The sequence below is a fragment of the Brassica rapa genome, chromosome A01 (genome assembly GCF_000309985.2).
Source record: "Brassica rapa cultivar Chiifu-401-42 chromosome A01, CAAS_Brap_v3.01, whole genome shotgun sequence".
In the NCBI taxonomy this organism is placed as follows: domain Eukaryota; kingdom Viridiplantae; phylum Streptophyta; class Magnoliopsida; order Brassicales; family Brassicaceae; genus Brassica; species Brassica rapa.
The window spans coordinates 21,149,118-21,171,499 of record NC_024795.2 but is presented as its reverse complement, the minus strand read 5'-3'; the positions used below and the strand labels follow the sequence as shown (position 1 = coordinate 21,171,499).

At 31.1% G+C, this 22,382-nt stretch overlaps 1 long non-coding RNA gene across 1 annotated transcript; it reads right to left on the bottom strand.

The window, feature by feature from the left end:
* Positions 1–1,542: 1,542 nt before the first annotated feature.
* LOC103834238 lies at positions 1,543–15,320 on the bottom strand. The gene is made up of 2 exons (XR_626452.3): positions 13,749–15,320; positions 1,543–13,306 (listed from the first exon to the last, which is right to left on the bottom strand). It is a non-coding gene; the product is annotated as an uncharacterized LOC103834238 (long non-coding RNA).
* Positions 15,321–22,382: the final 7,062 nt, after the last annotated feature.

Genomic DNA, 22,382 nt, shown 5'->3' with positions numbered 1-22,382 from the left:
CTCAAATACCCAAGTTGTTCTTATATTTCTATATTAGAAATCATCGAACCGGAACTAGAACCGAACGTACCCGAATATCCGAAAAACAAGTTTTAGCTTTCTGATATAAGGTAAAATGTCATCAACCCCACTCGAACCCGAATTGGAAAGGAAGAGTGAGAACATTGTTACCACCAGACCACGTTATCTTTTATATACTTTCTTATATTATAAATATATATGGTATTTCTATATTAAAATACAATAAATACTTATAAAATTAACACCTTAGTACTCTAAGTCTGGTTGAATTGACGAATATGCAAATGTGTAACCACTAGACCACTTAGATTAACTTGTTAACTAATATCATATATACATTTGATTCACATATTAAGCAGGTCCCTGAAACCGGCCAAACACCAAATAGAACTGAAACCAAGCCAAAATCTCATAAGTACCTATTGGGTATAACAATGATTTATCTGATATACCAAAAATTGAATGGTTCATCCCCGAAACCAACCAAATATCTGAATTCTCAGGGCTAACATCACCCCTTAGATGTCTTATCCTCTTCTCCCCTCTCTGTTCAGCGTTTCTGGTTTCGGTGGGGTTTGCTCTGCCGGATCTATCAGAAATCAAGGGTGTCATTAGTCTCTCACGAACACGAACGAGGCGAAATGAGTCTAGTCTACCTTTGGGGGGCTTGGATCTGCTGTTAGCCGCCGATTGCGCTCGGATCTGGGTCAGATCTGAGATCTGAGACCGTCGGAAAGTCTATCGCGTCGCTGCCGTTGCTTTCTTGCCTAGCAGTCGCACTCCAGTCAGACTCCTCTAACATTTTAGCTTCAAGGTATTGTAGAGTCCCTCCTCTCTGTTTCGAGTAAAGGGTGGTTGTGAGGTGCACCACCGAGGGCCTCTTTTTCTTAGGTCAGAAGAAAACAACCATGGTGTGCCTCTCGGTGAACCATTGGTCTCCTTTCTGCTCTCGATGTTGGCTCTTAGGGTTTTGAGAAAAACCATGTGACAGCGTCATCTGCTCCCAAGGTGAAGCCTTCAACTGTTGATTAGGCCACATGTTTTTTTAGGAGTTCCACACTCCTTTTGTGCTTCTTTTCCCTACTTCCAATGCTCCAGCAGATAATTTCTATGTTTGCTTGTTGTCGCCGCCGCATCTTTGTGTGGCGAGGCCGGATGAGGAGCCGTATTGACTAATTGCGCTTTGACCATAACTTGTGCTCTTCAGTGTCAGTGGCGGCAACTCGGGTTTACATTTTTGTCTTCTGCTGTGTTAGTTTGCGTTCGTTTTTCAGCTTCTTCCTCCTCCATTAGAATTCCAAAGCGGGAGCCAACTGTTTCTGTCTATGCCTGCTTGAGCCACCTTGGTGAGTGCTTGACTGAACTTACCTCTAGCTATTCTCTTGATGGTCTAGCTAATCCTAGTTGATCAAGAAACGCTTGAAATGAGAATTTAATTTGTTGTCTCTTGCTATATACTGTTTATTAACTTCAAGTCCGCCATTGTTGGGAAGCTTGGAATTAATCGCTTAGTGTCTTTGGGTATTTTAATTTTTGTGGCTCCTTAGATTCAGGATGGCTGGAAAGCAGAAACTGGTTTCATTCCAATTGTAACCAAAACTTCGTTTTACAATTTAGCAAAAAAAAATAAATTATGTCCATTCATGATAGTCGATTTTTTTTTTTTGAACTGGTATGATAATCGATATTTCCATGGGCATTTTAATGTTTTAAGGTTTATGTAAACTAAACAGTTTACGTTCATGTTGATATTTATAATCTCTTGGTTGTTAGGCTTTTACAAGAGATATGTGAGGCGAGAGTACAAGTATTTCAGCTTGAAAATGTTAAAATACTTTGTACTTCGAATGGTACGTCTTAATTTTCCAACGTTTAAAGTGATACAGGACAAATAAACAAAGACGTTAGTTGACGACAGACTTATCAACCTTTGATATTTCAGCAGCTAACACACAAAAACGCTTTGTAGAAAGAAAAAAAAACACAGTAAACCAAATTAGAAAACAGATAGTATGAAGATGTTGTTTTCGTGTGCATTCGTGATAAAAATGATACTCAACAAGCAAAAACATATAAACAAAGACTGTTAAAGTAAAACAAAGACTCTATGACGTTAAGAATCGAATATTGACTTGTACAATTTTATAGTCAATAACATGGACCAAAGATGAAAGATTCTTCCACACTGGTACCAAAGTATTTTTTTTTTTGCTTTTCAGTGAAAACTGTGAACTACAGGATATAACGTGTTATCGAATATATATATAACGAATGAAGAAAAGACATAAAATTTAAACAAGCAAAGAGGGGGAAAACAGACGAAAGATAATCTCTTTTGGACGCCTAGAGAATCTTCGACAATAATTTTTTTTTCCTTTGTTGTTAACGTAATCTAACATAGTAGTAGATGACATCATTTATATGAATGACAAATGAAGATATCGGCTAACTCTTTCAAAAATATGTTTTTAAAAAGTGGGTTATAAATATAATGGGTTTATAATTTGGTTTTAGGATTCATAAATTTTAGAAGTTGAGGTTTTGATTTACATTATTAGATTAATTTTCAAAATATGGACTATGTATGTTTAAGGACATGATTAACCCCGGTCTTTTAGCCGAGGTTCTTAACTCATGATTTGACATTTTTGTGTGTTTTTTTTACACTTTTCGGTTAAGAGACGGTTCTTATATCTCTTATTTAAGAGATGATTCTTAGTTTTTCTTAGTAAAAATCTAAGAAAAGTTAAGAATCGTCTTTTAGCCGAAGTTAAGAATCCCAATTAAGAAACTGAGGTTAATAATGGTCTAATTAGGAAGACGCTTTCGGTTTAAGGCGAAATGTATGTTGAAAGGAAATATGAATGAAAGCTAAAACTGGTTTTGAAGGAATGCCAATAAGTAAGGCCCATTGTTCTATAGACCATAGTGTAACAAGAACAAATATGTAACTTGTCAACGGGTTTAATTAGCCAGATCAAGAGATCATCCCTTGTAGATGATTATTAAGTAAAAAGAGAAAAATCTCAAAAATACCTGACATAAATATTATTTACTATAAAAGTATTTAAATTATTATAGCTTATGATTTAACATCTTATATATTTGTATATTTAATTAATACAAAAACATTAAAAATGAAAGTTTGATATCTATCTTATTAAAAAAAAATACAAATAAGAAATATCCCTAAAGTTTGCAATTTATTTACAATGCAATGCCACTGAATTAATTACTTAACCTACCTTAAATATTTATTGTCTTTTTCTGTTTATTAATGCATTTTCCTAAATCAAATTTTAACCCAAGAAAAAATACGGCAACAACCAGTTACAAAATGAAATTGACACTGCTCTTGTACAGGTATTACTTTCCGCACTTTCAAATGTTCAGTCCACTGTTCTTGATGTACACAACTTTCTTAAGTCATTGATATACGTAACTTTCAATTTGACATAGCTTTCTTTTAATACAAACCACAACAATATATCATTTTTTCTTCTTCACCTATAGCTGATGGAACTTGTATACAGATCAATGGAAGATTTAAGTTAGTTATTTTTGTATCCTTTCTAAACAAACAAAATCAATATATTCAAAATCCAAACAAACTAGACAAATCAATATATTCATACGTATATATTAATTTTTATATTAGATGCAAACCAACATATTCATATGTATATATTTATTTTTGTATTAAATTGAAACCAACTATACAAATCAATATATTCATACGTATATATTAATTTAGTTATTTTTACCACAATTTTTCGTGACCTTTCTAAATTAAAAAAAAATCAATATATGAAAATCCAAACTATAATATCTTTCTTAGTCCCTCCATACATATATAATCAATGATGAATCTTTCTTATAACAATAAGATTGAGAAAGTAAAACACACAAAAATAATTATAATGTTACCTATTACTAAATCAAATAATTTGTTTCCAAACTCATTTTTCCCTTAACATGCGGATCAATCTACTTTAATTTTGAAATTTAATGTATAAGATCTATCTAAAACAGTGACAAAAAAAAAAAAAAAAAAAGATCTATCTAAAAAATCTACACCTTCTGTATATCGATAAATTAGTTCCAAAAATACAAATATCGAATATTATGAATAATTAGCTTCCAAACTATTGCCTAAATTTGTGCTAATCAAGATATTTTATATTAAATTCGCGTGATGTTCCTTGCAAAACGGTTGAGGTATATTCTCTATTATATGGTTTCATATCCCTATTATATATAGTTTCACTTTATTTACACCGAAAAAGAAGATAGATAGACAGAGTATTTCAAAAAAACGTTAAACGACAGACACATTAAAAAAAGTATGTGGTTTTAACTCGACGCAAATACACGTTTTGTTATTAGGTTTTCCGGACAACAATCGGTTATAAATAGGCTTTGGACTAATGGATCACTACAATTTAATATTACCAAAATTATTAAATGAAATATATGCAAACTTAAGCTCATCATTTAATTTCTTATCTGTTAAATTAAATTTTTATTTTATTTTTTACAAGTTATAATCTTTATTTGTTTTATGTTACAAATTTGATAGAAGTTGAACAATCATTTTATTTTCTTAAACGCTATAACTAATGTATCAGTTTTAATAGCATACTAACTCATAGTTGTTTGTTGTTCGTACTTTTTAATTAGGAAAAAAATGTTTTCTATATATCCTAGACAAAAGTGTAATTAGATAAATTTTAGATTTTTTATATGATACCCAATATATGTGATACAATTTACTGTAAAACACAAAAAAAAGTAACTCGATGTAGTTCAAAAAGTGTTATCTTTCAAATGTTATATTATAATAGTTATGTAATATGATTAAATTTTACAGCTATAACATTCTGTAAAAATAAAAATGAAAAATGAAAAATAAATACATGCGTGGTTGCGCGGGTCAAGGTCTAGTTATATGATTAAAATATAAACCTGTTAAATGAAATCTTCAAGAAGATGGTGTTGAATTTTCGATGCTTATGTATTAATTGAGTATCAAAAATTATATTTAATCGGCAAAATGAACGTCAACACATTATATACAGATTATTATTCATATTAGTTAAACATGTGAAATATAACAAAAATTGAAGAAATTCACAATAGGAGTATCATGATCTATTGTCTTCACGAGACTCTAAGCGAGATATGCCAAAAAAATCAGAAGTAGATGATGTTGGTGAATCGAGATTCATGAGAAGTTGAAGCCGGTTTAAAGTGGTTTCGGTTCAAAACGATTAGAGATTGGAATGATCGGTTTAATAATTTGTGAGAGACGTGATCATGATCTAAACAGATATGGAAAAGAGGAGAAAGATATGGGAAGAAGATTTGGGAAAAATCTTCAGATTATCAAGGATATACGGAAAGAGGGAACAAAAGAAAGAGGTGCAATTTTTGAAAGATATCAAGAGATATGTTTTTGAGAGAAAGTGAGCTGATGAGAAATCTGTAAGGGTAGAGACTGGGTTATAGTTCTTGAGTTCTTTGGGTAGTTAATGATTGATCAGTTGTGATACACGGGTGTGTAGTCACATAAACCTGATTAAACAGAGTTGTTAAGTCTGTTTAAACGATTCTTAATAAGAGTATTTTTTGAGGAACTCGTGTGCTCATATATATTATTGTCCAAGTTCTAGTTTCTACATTTGATATCAGAGCGGCCAACCTCTTCGATATCTACATTGGCTACATGTTGAGATCTTGGGAAGAACATGAATCATATGAAGGAGCTAATCGCAGTAGAGAAGCCGATCATATTAGATGGATCAAACTTCGGAAAATGGAAGGTTAAAATAAGGTATATCATTTGTGGTATAGATGAGGAGGCATGGGCTTTTGTTGTTAATGACTGGAATGAGTGTACCATGATGGATGAGAAGAGAAAGCAAGTGTCCAAGACGTTGGAGCAATGGACAACTAAAGAATAGAATGCGTCAAAATGGAACTCCAAGGCCATTTCTATCATCTTCTTTGCCGTTCGTATTGATCAATTCAAGATTATACAAGGGTGTGAATCGGCAAAAGATGCGTGAGACACACTGGTAAACTACTTTGAAGGAGATTCAAGTGTTCAAAGGATTCGTTTTGACCACCTTGAGACCAAGTGGGAAAATCTAAGAATGGCGGAAGACAACCTCTTGGAAGCTTCAAAAACAAACTGAGCATGATTGCAAATGCGGCAGCTGTGATGGGAGAAAAGTACAAAGAAAAGAAACTTGTTAAGAAGCTCATCAGATGTCTTCCAAAGTGATTTGAAGCCTACAAGGCTGTCATCAAGGCGCCCATGAACTCGGATGACACCAAGTTGGATAAATTGGTGGAGCTACTTATGTCATTTGAAAACAGACTGAAGATTAACCTCCTCCGATTAAAGGAATTGCATTCACGGCAAACACTGAAGATGAAAGGGTGAAGAAATTGGAAGCTGATGTCAGTATGATGGCAAGAAACTTTAATAACATGGTGAGACGGCTTGACAAAGGAGCGTAGAGGAGTTTCTCTGAGTTCCAAGGAGTTTCGGACGTACCAACCGAGGTGAAACTCAGAGAAACTCAAAGACCTATGAAGACAAGCAAGATTAGAAAAAGGACATACAGTGTCATAACTGGTGAAGGATTTGGCCACTTTCAGCGCAAATGTTCGCTGTTTAAACGAAAAGAGATGAAATGTGCTGAATACAAAGGAGTGGGACTTCTCAAGGCGGAATGTCCAAATGTCGAGAAGAAGAATGGAGACAAATCCTTGCTGTGCTTCAGTGACACGGAATCTGAAGATGAGGGAGATAACAAGGATCTTCTTCTAAACTTTGTTGCTCTTGAGGGGGCTGAAAGCTCGTCATCAGACTCAGACACTTCAGAAGACGATTAAAGGGATGAGGTAGATGTTAAGAAGGAATACCGAGAGCTGTATGATCAGTGTATGAAACTGAGTCATGAGAATATTTAGTTGTTAAAGGACACAGCTGAAGGCTCAGGTTAACATCCTGACGATTGACTTCAGCGAATCAGGTGACAAAGAGAACAAAGCACCAGAAACTGGAAATGTGTTGAGAAGCATGACGGATTTAGAAAATGAATTGATTGATGAGAAACAAAAGAATGTTGCTTTGGAAGATCGGATAGCAAAGATGTGGCAAGCTTATACTGAAGAACATGCCAAAGCTCGAGGGTTGGAACGAGATTTGACTTAAAACCACAAAAATATTCGAATGCTGAGCAAAGGAACTAAAGATCTCGATCAAATTCTGAGTTTCAGACAACCACTGAACGCTAACTCGGGACTCGGATACAATGGGAAGGAATTTGTATCCACTGTGTTCGTGCATGGAAATGAATCCTTAAAGGAGCAAGTTACTGTAACTGAACATGGTGAATGTTCTAGACCAAAAAATTCAAAAGTGAAACAAGTGATAACAGGACAAGTGAACACAACAGCCATGACACAAGAGACTGACAGCCAGTAAGAGACATCAGAAAAGGCGGAGACACTCCTGATGAACAAACGCAAAGGTTGTTTTGCTTGTGGAAGAATGAGACATAAGAAAACGTTCTACTACAGATTTCTCAGGAAGATTCGTCAGGTCTGGAAGACATGAAAATGCATCATTAAAAGTAAATAGTTTGGAAGAGTCTCGATCACAAGAGTTATATCCCAGATTGGTGCATGAAGAAGAACCTGGGAACCTACTCTGCAACCATGCCATGATCAGTGAGGAGGATGAAGAGATAGAGGAAGATCTGGAACTAGGACTAGCTGCAAATGAGCACGGGAAGGAATGTGGTACTTCGATAGTGGATGCTCGCGACACATGACAGAAAATGATGACTTGCTCACAAATCTGGTTCAGACAACTGGTAAGAGGGTTATGATTGGAAACGGCAAAAAGGTAAGAGTCCAAGGAGTTGGTTCAATTAAACATCCAGAGCAACCCTCTCTCATCAATGTCTATTTGGTGGAAAGATTAAAATCAAACCTCATTAGCATTAGTTAAGTGTGTGATGAAGGTCTGATGGTGATGTTCATCAAAACTGAGTGCAAAGCGGTAGATGAGGACGGCAAGGTAATTCTCGCTGGAGTCCGAACATGCAGTAACTGCTACATGTGGAAAACGTCCCAAATAGTCGAAACTGAGGGACAACGAACCACAAGATATGACACTCCGAACTGGTAAACTTCCATGGAAATTGAGGTTCTGGAATTGTCTCAGTCAAAAGTATGGAAACCACAATTGTACATGAGATGCTTGCAGTGCTGTGATGATTCTTTGAACAAAGAACGTCAAGCTACGTCTACTCAGATCTCGACTGCCTTCAGTACAAACGTTAAAAACAACCCATACCAATGGAAACACGAGTATCGGCTATACATCACAGGAGAATTGGAATACTTTCTTGGTTCTCAGCTGAGAGGCCTGAATCATGAGTTTAAAGCCAGGAGCTTGACAAAACGGTTTGACACTGAGTCAAGTAAGCTGATCAGCCTGAGGGGCAGCATCGATGCTATAGTCCAGTGCAAAAAAGCGCAAACAACCAGTCTCGTCTACATTACTGAAAGTCAACCTCAACTCGGTGTTGATTTTAGTCTCTGTGAAGACACACAAATAATATCCAATCCACATTATTTTCATTGAGTAAAATGAATGATGGTTTACATTCGTAATCAACTTGTCTGTAACTTTAATGAATTTACTGACAAGAATACTTGTTGTGCAGTGTTGCATGACGGGTGTTGGACAAAGGTACGAGAACTGTACATGGGTGACAATCACGACCCATCTCTGGTGACACTATGGGAACAGTTAGAGCTTGGTAAAAGTTGTGTTCAGATTCTGTGGATGAGACACCTGATCAATTGCTATGGTAAGATCACTAACTCTGGGAGAAACTCATATAATTAAACAAGACTTGAATGATTTGTGGCTAAACAGAAAGCATATGTTCGGTGCAGACACATTGATGTTAAGTTCCACTTTGTGTTTAACCTGTTGGATGAAAAATTAACCATTCTCCAGCACAAAACATCAGAAAACCAACTATGGGACTTGTTCCAAAAACATGAGGCTCTCAGTAGTCTCTTGTATTCATGAGAGGCTCTTGGGGTTTGATACCTTTAAGATCATGAATTGTAGCCAATATTATTTTCCTATGTAAATGATAAATTCCTTTAGTCTAAGAAGTACATGTAACCCTAGTAGAGACTATCAACCTATCTTGGAAACCTTGATTGAAAATCGCAAACACAGTCTCAGAAAGATAAACACTCATGTCGGATCAGGCTGTTACAATAGTTTGCATCTGATCTTGATCACTGTTTGTACTGAGGTGCACCAAACCTTACGAAGTTAAATTTAATATTCTTTATAAAGCTTTGTATGAGCAAAAGACTCAGGTTGAAAAAATTCAAGGTTATAAATAGTTAAGAAGAGGCTTGTTGAAATCTTAGAGCAAAAAAAAAAAACTTGGTATGAATGCATCTCAGCTGAGAAAAGCAGTACCTAAGAATGTGATAGTCTCTGACGAAGTACATTGCCAATAAGCTCTAAGACAACATGATAACTCTTTTGATGACTAGATAATTCGTTGGATAAGATACTGATGAGTGGTTATTTTTAACTAAACTCTAAGGGAAGGCCTCCGCAATCAATGTAGTGAGTTCTCCATCGAAGATCTATGTCTGGTGTATCGTCAAGTTTACTACGTCTGCAGTACTAACTGGATTCCAGGGGAGGAGTCAGATGATATGATACAGCAGCGTCTCAGATTACTTGATTCCTTGGTTATGAGGAAGCATGTAAACTTTGGTGAACTGCTACGGTCTCAGATTCACAATGGTGTTCACAAACCATTGGATGATTCTGATGTCTGTTTTCCGAACTTCATTCATCAGATTATAGCACATCAGAGTGAGGGTGGTCACATGCTTGGTGATGATGAGCTTATGGGGGAGCCAAGGTGTCTAAATGAATGTGTTTTTATCGGACGAGTCTCGCATTCTGGGGGAGAAGTTTATGTCATGTACGGAGCTTAGATGCGTTTGTGCTCAATTGTGTTTGGCTTTGTTTCTGAACTAGTTTAAGACTTTTGTTTACTCCATATGACTATTGAAGTATTATGAATCATGTTGGTCTTATTATTGACTGAAAGGGCGATGGCTATGAGTGTTCAAGCGTATTTGAGAGTGACTAATGTGCTTAACTCTGTGTTGCATGTGAGTTTCTGTGTGAAATGTTTTGCATATTCAGTAATGAGTGACTGGTGCAGATAAAAAGGGGGAGATTTTTTAATCGAGATTCATGAGAAGTTGAAGCCGCTTTAACGTGGTTTCGTTTCAAGACGATTGGAGATTGGGATGATCGTTTTAGTAACTTGTGAGAGACTTGATCATGATCTAAACAGTTATGGAAAAGAGGAGAGAGATATGGAAAGAAGATTTGGAGAGAATCTTCAGATTGCCAAGGATATAGAGAAATGGAGAATCGAAGAAAGAGGTTGCTTTCTGAGAGATATCAAGAGATAGATTTCTGTGAGAAAGTGAGTTGACGAGAGAACTGTAAGGATGGAGACCGGGTTATAGTTCTTGAGTTCTTTGGATAGTTAAGGACTGATCCGTGATACACGGGTGTGTGTAGGCATAGAAACCTGATTAAACAGAATTGTTAAGTCTGTTTAAACGATTCTTAATAAGAGTATTTTTTTTTGAGGAATCTCGTGTGCTCATAAGTATTTTTCGTATTGTCCAAGTTCTAGTTTCTATCGATATCTCATCAATTACATGTTATCTCTTAAACTTTATCTATAGTTAGAGTGGAAGACAATCACATAATGAATACTTCATGATCCATTGTCTTCATGAGACTTTAGGCAAAAGGTAGGACGGATGTATTAGAAGTAGACAATGCGTTTGATATCTCTTGTAAATTAGGTGATGTATGTTAAGTTTTTTGTGATTTTTGAAATTTTTTGTTGAGTTTTGTTTAACTTGTGGTGTTGATAATGTTTGTTTTAGTAAGTAATACATTTTTTTTTTTAAATCAGTAAGACAAACTACAACTTTGACTTAGAAAAAGAAACACTCAAGTTTGGTTTTGGTTTTTGTTCTTTACTATTTCTTTGCCTAAAAAAAGTTTGGTTTTGTACGAGCAGGTAGGACCGTAAGTGATGTTACATGTGAATTAGTGTGGTTAACATCGTTGCTACTAGAATTATCATTTCACCAGTCTGAATCTCAAGTTATTTTTTACAAATCTCTGTATTGTTATCAGAGATCAAATATTTAATTAGGTTGAATAATTTAAAAGAGTAAAATGAAAATAAAAACAGATATGAAGTAAGAATCATGACTCAGCCCATGTAAGACAAGACAAAAAAAACAATCACTGAAATCGGTTTGAAAAATTGGTATATAAGTGAAGTATTCTCTCTGTTCCTAAATATAAGATGTTTAGAATAGTTTTCATGTTCTAATATGTAGGATGTTCTCATATTTCTAGGTAGCTTTAAGTTTATAAAAAACTGTGTAACCAATCAAATTTAATAATTCTACTTTTTAATTTAAAATTGAGTTATTTTCATTATAAGTCACTTTATATCTTTTTATTACATTCAAGATCACTTTGTGCTACCAAAGTACTTTCTGTTGGTTGAAGACTTCTTTGTCCTAAAAATGAAACGAGAATGGATATTTTTGTCAAATGACATTATATTTTGGTTAGACTGGTTAGAGTGTTTGACCAACTAAGAGTAAGACGAACTAAATTATAACTAGTAGGACCTACTTCTTTCTCTCTTCTTTTCTATCTATTTCTTATCTTGTGCTTCTTATTTTTTTTATACGGTTACTTTTATAAATCTGCATTTTAATCATAGATGTTTTGATTTTCTTTTCCTTAAATTATTTGGTTGAGTAATATTTGTCACAGATTTTGTCGAGGGAGATGATGAAGCTGTTCCATTACGACGGCGATTTTGTGAAGATCTTGTTCTACAAAAATGATGATTTTGCGATGAACATGGTTTTTTGTAGTGGAGATGATGAGATGTGTACGGTGGTTTCATGTGTATTTGTTACAGAGCGAGAAGATGCACCGGACGCTCTGGTGAGGATAAGAGAGAGTGATGATGGAGATGAGAGAGGTGTGTCAGATCTTGAAGACCAGAGAAGCCGGTGTAGCTCCACCGTAAATGTAACTCTGACGCCGAGTCAATTTCCGTCTCAGCCGCAGATGAACCAGGCGATGTGAATCATGTGGGGCTGGAAAGTTTGTAAAGAAACTTACTTTTACATAATTTACATGTACACAAAATATTTATGTGTACACATTGTACACAAAAAATTGATTTGTACACATGTACCACCAAACAATGACTCAATATAGATTTATAATTGTAATATACATAATTTACATCTACACAAAATATTTATGTGTACACATGTACACAAAAAAATGATTTGTACACATGTACCACCAAACAATGACCCCATATATGTTTATAATTCTAATATACAAAATATCCAAATGAGCACCTTACCATGATGCATTGACCACCTTTACACGACTACGCCGACATTTGCAAAGCTAGTACGCACATTTACTTGTTTCAAAAGTGTACAAAAAAAATTGTATCCACATGTACATAATTTTGACATGATCCACATGTACCCGTTAAGAGTGATCAATATGTACTTCTTCCAACATGAACATCTTCCGTATAAAATCAAACTACACTATTTCTTTCAAACACTATATTGCAATCGTGTGCACATATTCACATGTAAGAACATTAGTAAATTTAAACTAGCATGACCATCTAACTTTAAGAGTAAAGTAATCTAATATAATCTCTAATGGTAGCCATTTCTGCACTAACCAGTTGTTTCATTGATAAAACAGCTTCTTGATTGAAAAATCACAACTATGTCATATCAAATACAAAACGTTATACCTAACAGATTTTTTAGCTATGAGGCAAACAACTTTTAAACAGTGTCATTCCTCAAATTTAAAAGTCAACCTACCAACCATAAAGGCCCTTTGTAACTATTGAGCAACCTCTAATTGCAGTGGCTCTTAGTGTTCTTCTCGTACCATCTCCTTTGATCTCTAAGCAAATAGAATTTTCATTTTTTTTCTTCAAATTTTGTTTTTGATGCATGGACAGGAGACCCCAACCGGCTAAAGCTTGGTCATCATGAGCCCCGAAAGTAGAACTACATTACTAAGAACTTCATAAGTCTGAGCTTGCTCTTTGAACTGCAATAATATATATGAATTATTTCAAACGAGTTAACATAATACCCATACAGAACTAAGTCATACGTTAAAACATAACAAAGCTACAGATTTTCTTTTGGTACAATTAAAGCTACAGACTCTTGTATACATAAGTGTCACAAAGAATAAATCTCAACCATATAGAATCTAAACAACTAAAAATAGTTTTAAGAAAACTTCTGACGGAGATTTGGGGCAAAAAACTTATGACTTTCTCCAATGGAGACATCTCAAAACTCAAAATATTCTTGGTCCACATAAAACTGGAGCTTTAACCATGGATAACTTACACAGTAAACAAATGTAAAAAGGCTAAATTTCAAAATTCAGTAAAACCCAACATTCAATAAGCCATACGCATGTAAATTCAATTGATCAGAGAGATAAAGAACAAAACTTTTGTAACAGAAGAAATACCTACTTCCGTTTTGGTCGGTAATGAAATTGACCCACTCACCAAGAACGGTGGCGGAGACGTCGGCAAAGAGAGCGCCATATTGACGCAACCGATGAATCCGCCGCTCAACTTCTTCTTCTCCGCCATCGTCTGCATCGGATTCATCCGCGTCACTGTCGCATCGCAGCTCGTTCTTGCCAAAATCGGGGCTCTTCTCTTGTATCTGCTATCGAATCAATATAGCATATATTTCAGCTGGAGGTCGTTTCCTCCGTTCTCCTCAGAAGGCGTGGAAGGATCTGTCGTCATTTTGGATCTCTCGGCTCCTCCAATGGGAAATCCCCTAATGTTTTTATTCTCTTTGGTTTGATTTATTTTTAGATACTGAAATATTGTTAAAGTTGAATTGTTTGTTGTTACATGTTAGCAAATAACAATTGGAGTAACTAATTAAAGATAACAATTGGATTTCATTTATGTTTCAGTTAGCCGAAAGTGTGCCAGTAGCTGAAAGTGATCTGAAGTGTAATTTTAAACTCAACTAGATCTTGACCCGCGCAACATCGCGGATGTTCTTTTTCGGTTTTATAAATGGTATACAATTTTAACGTTAACCATATATTTAAATGTTTATATACATATTTCAAATATAACAATTTTATAGTTTACATGGTGTAATAATCAATAGTTTAAAACCATCACATGTATTTGTCATTTCTTATTATATATTTATGTTACTGTATTTGAATTTTGTTATTAAACAAATTTATATATGCATGAAACAAAGTCGTATTTCTTTATAGCAATATTTTTTTACGTTTATTCATTTTAAAAATATATTCTTTGTATATACAAAAATCTAAGATATATCAATTTTTATACATGTATCATATAGTTTGCGAATGTTAAGTGGTTATGCCATCGTATTATATTTTTAGTATAAATATTTTATATTTATGAAAATAAAATTATAAATTTATCAATTTAATATAATTTATCATATTTAATTTAATATAATATTTTTACTTTAACATGAATTATTATTATTATAAAATAGATAAAAGTAAGATATAATTTTTGTGTTTTATTTTATAAACTATAATTGAATACATATAATAAATAATAATAGTTCATTGCTAATTACAAAATTAGTTAAAATATTTACATAAACTTCCTGAAAATTAAGATATTAAAAATAAAATTCAACAGATTTGTTAGAATTATATATATATATATATAGTTAAAATGAAAAGATATCATAATTAAAATAAATACAAAGATTTTTATATTATTAGCTTTAATAAAATACATGTTAATTTCTATACATGTACTATATAGTTTGCTAATGTTAACCCTTGTTACCAACATATGTTATTCTGAACATAAATACTTATGAAAATAAAAAAATATATATAATAATTTAATATAGTTTATTATGTTTAGTTCAATATAATAATTTTCTCTTAATATGATTAATTATGATTATATAATAGGTAAAATAAGATAAAACTTTTATTCTTAATTTTATAAAATATATTAATGTATAATAATATTTTAAAACTAATTACGAATTATAAAAGATATTTACATAGAATTTTTGAAAATTAAGATCTTGTTAAAATCTTTTAAACAGATTTGTTTGATTTTTTAAAAATATATTTATATTTAAAATTAAAAGATATCAAAAGATATTATGATTAAAGTAGTTCAAAGATTATATATATTATTAATATTCATAAAATACATTTAATATTTTTTAAAAATGGTTCAAATTAAAAAATCACACATGAAAGAAGTCATGATTTTTATTTTAATACAACTCATTATATATATATTGGTTAAATCATTTAAATCAGTTCAGTATTTGAACTATACAATGGTTTATATTACTACTATGTATAATTTATTAAGGAATCAAATATGTGTTTGTTAACCAATCTGGTTTTATAGGAGTCGATTGTTATATTAGGAATGATATATTATTAAGTCATATTAGTAGGAACAAATGAATGATAACTGATTTCTAGTGATAGTCCATTTTTTAAAATATCACACATGAATCAAAGTTGTGACTTCTGTTTTAATATATAAGATAAGTGTTTTAGAATGTAAAACTTTTTTAAAAATTTAGTGACACTTTTTAGATAAAAAGTAAAATTTCTAATAAATGTGTTTTACCTAAAAAAAATCTTATATTTAAGAACAGATGGAGTATTTATATAGGTTCTTCAATTATCAAATAGAGTTTCTTTTGCGTAATTCTAGAAATTTTTTTTTTACTTCAGATCCCTCTAAATCTTTCCCAGGCGCCGCTTCTCCGAAGGCTCTCTGACGCGGGTGGAGCCAAGGCTCGCCGACGTATGCCTGTCCAACCTCGACATTGTCTTCTCTCAGTCCTCCTCGATTCATGTCCAAGCTGTTTGTTCACCGGCGCTCCGATGACTCTCTGTTGGTTGGAAGTTTCTTCGACTACCATGTACTTCAAAGAAAAAAAATCTACCTTATCTATCGATTTATACCTGGCTATTAGGCAGTTCTGAAGAGAGCCACTAGATTCGATGGGAAGTGAAAGATCATGTAAAAAAGAGTGGCTATTATGAAAAGTAGTTCATTAAAACACTTAAGGTTCTGAATGGTAAAAGCAGTTCAAGCAGGACAGATCAAGCGGATCATGCAGATCAAGCGAGACAAGTGCATATCAAGTGGATCATGCAGGAGAGATGCAGATCAAGCGGAACAATTAATTTTATAAGTTATGAATGGGAAAAGCAGTTCAAAAAATGCAGATCATAATTATAGGCATAACATGAAAATATAATTTACATACGTATAATTATAAGTATATTTCTAAGAACAATTATAATTTATAGGATAAAACTAAATCTATAAGAAATAGTTTCATTATTAATTTCAATATTTATTTTATGATACAAAATCATATTAATTAATAAATAATAAATTTAGAAATAATATCTTTATAATATCTATAATATTATTTTCTTAAATAAATAATCTTATATTATATATATATATATATATATATATTTATTTATCATTTTCTTAATACTTTTTGATTAAATAAATCAATTTTTATAAATCTAATAAAAGTATGATAAATTATGAAGAATAAAATGTAACTTTAAGTCAGATAAAACAATCAAAGAAGAATATTTAAACATATATAAACACAGTTTTTGTATTTTAAACAAATTTTAATATGTCATAATTAAAAATGTAATTTTTTTTTATCTTTTTCCATCAAAAACTTTTCATATTTTGAGTAATTACATGGTTCTGATAATAATATTTTATGAAACAAAACTCTGATTTTTCACCATTTGTGAAAGTTTAATCTACAAAACAGAAGTATAAAATCTTCAACTCTGGTTAATGCAGAAAAACAATTAATATAAAAACGTTCAGGAAAAGAGACTAATTAATTTAAATAATATTTGCCACATTTAAAACTAAAACTAGATTTTGACCCGCGCTTGAAAGCGCGGGTTTGATTTTATTTTGCTTTTCATAATTATGAAATTTAGGGTTTGAATCATATAATTTTAAAGATTATATCACTAATATATAGGTCATTTGCGTAAGCACAATTAATTTGTATGAAATTAGATCACGTGTTTGCGTTTTTGAAGTTTGTTCAAAATTTGTTTGAAGATTCATTTGTGTGTAAAAATAGTATAGCAATTTGAAACTGGGATAAATATAGTGTTATTAGTAACGATTTATGTTACATTTAATTGTATGTCTATTAACAATCAAACTACCAATTATAAAACCAAGTATTAGAATATTTTTAATTTTTTATATAAAAGTATCTATAATGTAAATCTAAACTATAATTTACTATTTTATAAGAGTCTCAGAGATATATGTTCCATTATTAAAAGTTAGATTTAAAAAAAATGTTTTATTCATATATATATTTTTGTAAGTTATGTTCTTAAGTATTTGGGCTTTATTCTATTTTAAATTTAATGTGAATCTCAATTTAATTATATTTAAATTTTTGGTCTTATTAATTTGGGGTTTATCTGTGTTAGAAATTAATTGTGTAGTCGATGGTACTATGCTCCTTGTGGGTGAAACAAATAGTTCGATGTTTTTACAAGTGGGGGAATGAATATTTCGATAAAGTTATGTTATAATAGGTTGTGCTTTGGTTTTGGTTCATGTAATTTATTTTGTTTGGGTATGGTGGTTTAGCAATCGATGATTTAAATGGTTAAGAGTAAATAATAATATATTCAGTTTGATAGTTAGAGTAAAAATCGCTTATATATAGGTAAAATATCTTGTTACATATTGTTATAATATATAGGAGAAGTCCAAAAAAAATTAAAAAGAAAAAAGTCCAAACAACTTTTTTAAGTAGATTTATTAAAACTCCTTCCCTTTTAATAGTATTGATAAGACCACAAAAGATGACCGTAGAAAAGGGGGGGGGGGGAATTCTCATTCTGCTAGGTATTATATTTAGACCAACAAAGAGAAAGAAATTTATTTTAAAAAAAAAATTGAAGAGAATGAGTAATTACATAAGGAAAGAGTTACTGAAGTTTACGTGCATGTGTGCGTGTGAGAAAATATGAACTTTGCACTTAAGCAAATATTTTTCGTCAGTAGAACGTGGTATTTTTATTGATGATAAATCAGTATTTTAAGAATTAATTTATTACATTGAAAATTTTCTATTGGCTATAAAGATAATGAGATGGTTGAACAGCATCAAAACTGTAGGAGTAGAAACGCAAGCAGATGGTCTGCTTTTAAAAAGAAAAAGACAAAAAAAATTACACTTTATGCAGATCTCCTGCCTTTATTCATTGGAACATCAAAAAAGATGAATGGTTCGTACATGACAGATAAAACTCATATGATTACACATGTTTTTGTACTGTCCTTCTAATCAAACACTTAGGCTAAAAATGGAAGATAGGAAAAATGGTGGGCCGTACACTAAAGCTGGACCATCCACCTTTGACTCCCATTCACATAGAAATTACGAAACGTAAATATTTGATGGAACATACACTAGCAGTTAAAAATGGTGGATGTCACCCAAAATATAAAGAAACGCCTTTTACCAATAAAAGAAGGGATTCCTACACTTTGTGAGTATTGCACATATTTTTAGGATGATAATAATATATGAACTAGTTAAAAAACAAATATAATAATATGAAAAACTATCATGATCTATCTACAATTATTTTCTTTTAGCTACTATAATTTTAATTCTTGCACATAATGATTTATCATTAAAAAATTAATTTATGTAGTGTATTTCTAAATTATATTTCTAAAATTAAAAATATTTATGATTTTTAATTCATATTTGTAACAATTTAAAATTGTTAATATATTATACTATTTGTTTTTAATACTTAGTTATTTTAAATAACTATAGTTAATATGTAGTGTATATAAAATATTAAATAATTTTTTAACTAATTAATAATTTAAAATTTAATATAATTAATAATAATATCTAAATTAGTTATTATAACTAGTTTATAGTTGCTTTCTAAATTTTAAACAACTATTTTAATTATAAAATAAATAATCATATAGATTTTATATATCTTTTATTTAAAATTTATATAATATTTTAGACCACTTTTTATTCACTTTTACCATTCAAACATATGTTTTGAACCGCTAGATCCGCATTTGTACCACTAGATCTGCTAGATCAACTTTAGTTCCACTCGATTCACTTGATCCGCTAGATCCACAATGCTCGATCCGCTTTCTCCATTCGAAGCCTTAGGCTTCGAATGGTAAAAGCAGTTCAAGCAGTGCAGATCAAGCGGATCATGCATATCAAGCAGAACAAGTGCAGATCAAGCGGATCATGCAGGAGAGATGCAGATCATGCAGGAGAGATTTATATCGAACGAATGATGCATGAGAGATACAGATCAACTAATTTATTATTGTTATGAATGACAAAAACAATTCAAAAATATATAATATATATTTAAATAATAAAAATTACACTAAAATACATAATGTATAAACAATATCGAAAAATATTGTGTGTTTGTCGGTTATTAGACATAATATCTATAAATTAAAAACGACACAAATAATATTAGTGTGAGAAAACCATTAACAAATTAGAGACAATTATATATATATATATTTTTTTTTACAGCAGAGAAAATTATATCATTAAGTATGTTATAACAATTTTATCATATTATGTATTTACAATTTTTAATGTCAAACTTTGTGAACTATATTTATATGAATAAAGTGAAAGAAACAAAATCTATATATGTATAGTTTATGAATATATTTATTAGAATAATTATTATATATAAGGTAAAACTACATCTATAAAAATTAGATTTATTACTTTAGTTGACTAATACAAAATCATATTAATTTTTAATTAATGAAATATATTTTATTAATATTTATTGTATATTTTTTCTTAAATAAGTTCTCTCATATATATATATACTTTTTATTCTAATTTAATACATACATATATTAAATACGAACATATAAAGATAGAGAAATGGATCCCTTTTATCATTTTGATTGATACATATTATAAGAGAGGGTGTGGCAAACAGGTTCAACGTGGAGTGTGCGAGAGTGAATATATTTTTAATAGTTGGTGTTATTTAATTAAAGAGTTTCAATTAAGTTAATTTAGAAAAAAACACCTATTGGTCGGAAAAAATAAAAATAGTTGAACAGCTACAAAAGTGGAGTAAACTGCAGGACATGCAGGACAACTGCTTTTTAACAGAAAAAGACAAAACAAATTGGATATATGCAGTTCTCCTGTCCTGCTATTTAAATTGTTATAAAAAGTGATTGGCAATAAATTAAAGAGAAAATGCATATGCATATGATCTGCTTTTATCCTGCTTTTCCATTCACACACTTAGTGTCCGAATGGAGGAGCGGAACAAGTGCAGTTCTCCCGCACTGCATTCACCATTCATCCTATTTTGTTTGCAAAAGCAGTTCAAGCAGGATATCTGCATGCAGTTCAATATTTTTTGTCTCTTTGTGGAAAAAGCTCGAGATCTGCATGCAGATCTCACCCGCCAACATTTGGTGGTGTTGATCTGTTTTTTTTTGTTTGGTCAATAAATAACCTTGTTACAACACATAACTTTTAAAATATATTTATCTAGTTTTAATAATATAATATTTTTATTTTATTTTATTTATAACTTTAACAATACTAAATTATCATTATCTACTAATTAGTTTTTGTTATATAATTTTTAATTTTTATAAATAAGAAAATAAAAAGTATAAGTATCTTATAATACATTTACAGGTATTTCGGCCGATCCTACAACATCTAAGATATTTGTTTAGATATCTAAGTGTCGTTTTTATTGTTTTAATATATGATCTATAGTCTTGAACTGATTTTGTCATTCATAAGTTATAATAAATTATTTGATCTGGTTCTCTCCTGCATGATCTGCTTGATCTGCATTTGTCCCGCTTGATCTGCACTTGTCCTGCTTGATTTGCATGATTTGCTTGATCTGTCCCGCTTGAACTGCTTTTACCATTCGAAGCCTTATTCCGAATGGTAAAAGCAATTCAAGCAGAGCAGATCAAGCGGATCATGCAGATCAAGCGGGACAAGTGCAAATCAAGCGGATCATGCATGAGAGATGCAGATCAAGCGGAACAAATAATTTTATAAGTTATGAATGAGAAAAGCAGTTCAAAAAATGCAGATCATAATTATAGGCATAACATAAAAATATAATTTACATACGTATAATTATAAGTATATTTATAAGAATAATTATAATTTATAGGATAAAACTAAATCTATAAGAAATAGTTTCATTATTAATTTCAATATTTATTTTATGATACAAAATCATATTAATTAATAAAAAATAAATTTAGAAATAATATCTTTATAATATCTATAATATTATTTTCTTAAATAAATACTCTTATATTATATATATATTTATCATTTTCTTAATACTATTTTATTAAATAAATCAATTTTTTAAATATAATAAAAGTATGATAAATTATGAAGAATAAAATTTAACTGAATTTTTTTTTATCTTAGAAATACAAAGAAAAAAAGATTTAAGTCAGATAAAACAATCAAAGAAGACTATTTAAATATATATAAACACAGTTTTTGTATTTTAAACAAATTTTAATATGTCATAATTAAAAATATAATTTTTTTTATCTTTTTTTATCAAAAACTTTTCATATTTTGAGTAATTATAGGCTTCTGATAATAATATTTTATGAAACAAAACTCTGATTTTTCACCATTTGTGAAAGTTTAACCTACAAAACAGAAGTATAAAATCTTCAACTCTGATTAATGCAGGAAAAAATATTAATATAAAAACGTTCAGGAAAAGATACTAAATGATTTAAATAATATTTGCCACATTTAAAACTAAAATAAGACCACAAAAGATGACCGTAGAAAAGGGGGGGGGGGAATTCTCATTCTGTTAGGTATTATATTTAGACCAACAAAGAGAAATAAATTTATTTTAAAACAAATTGGAGAAAATGAGGAATTACATAAGAAAAGAGTTACTGAAGTCATCTTTACGTGCGTGTGAGAAAATATGAACTTTGTAGTTAAGCAAATATTTTTTGTCAATAGAACGT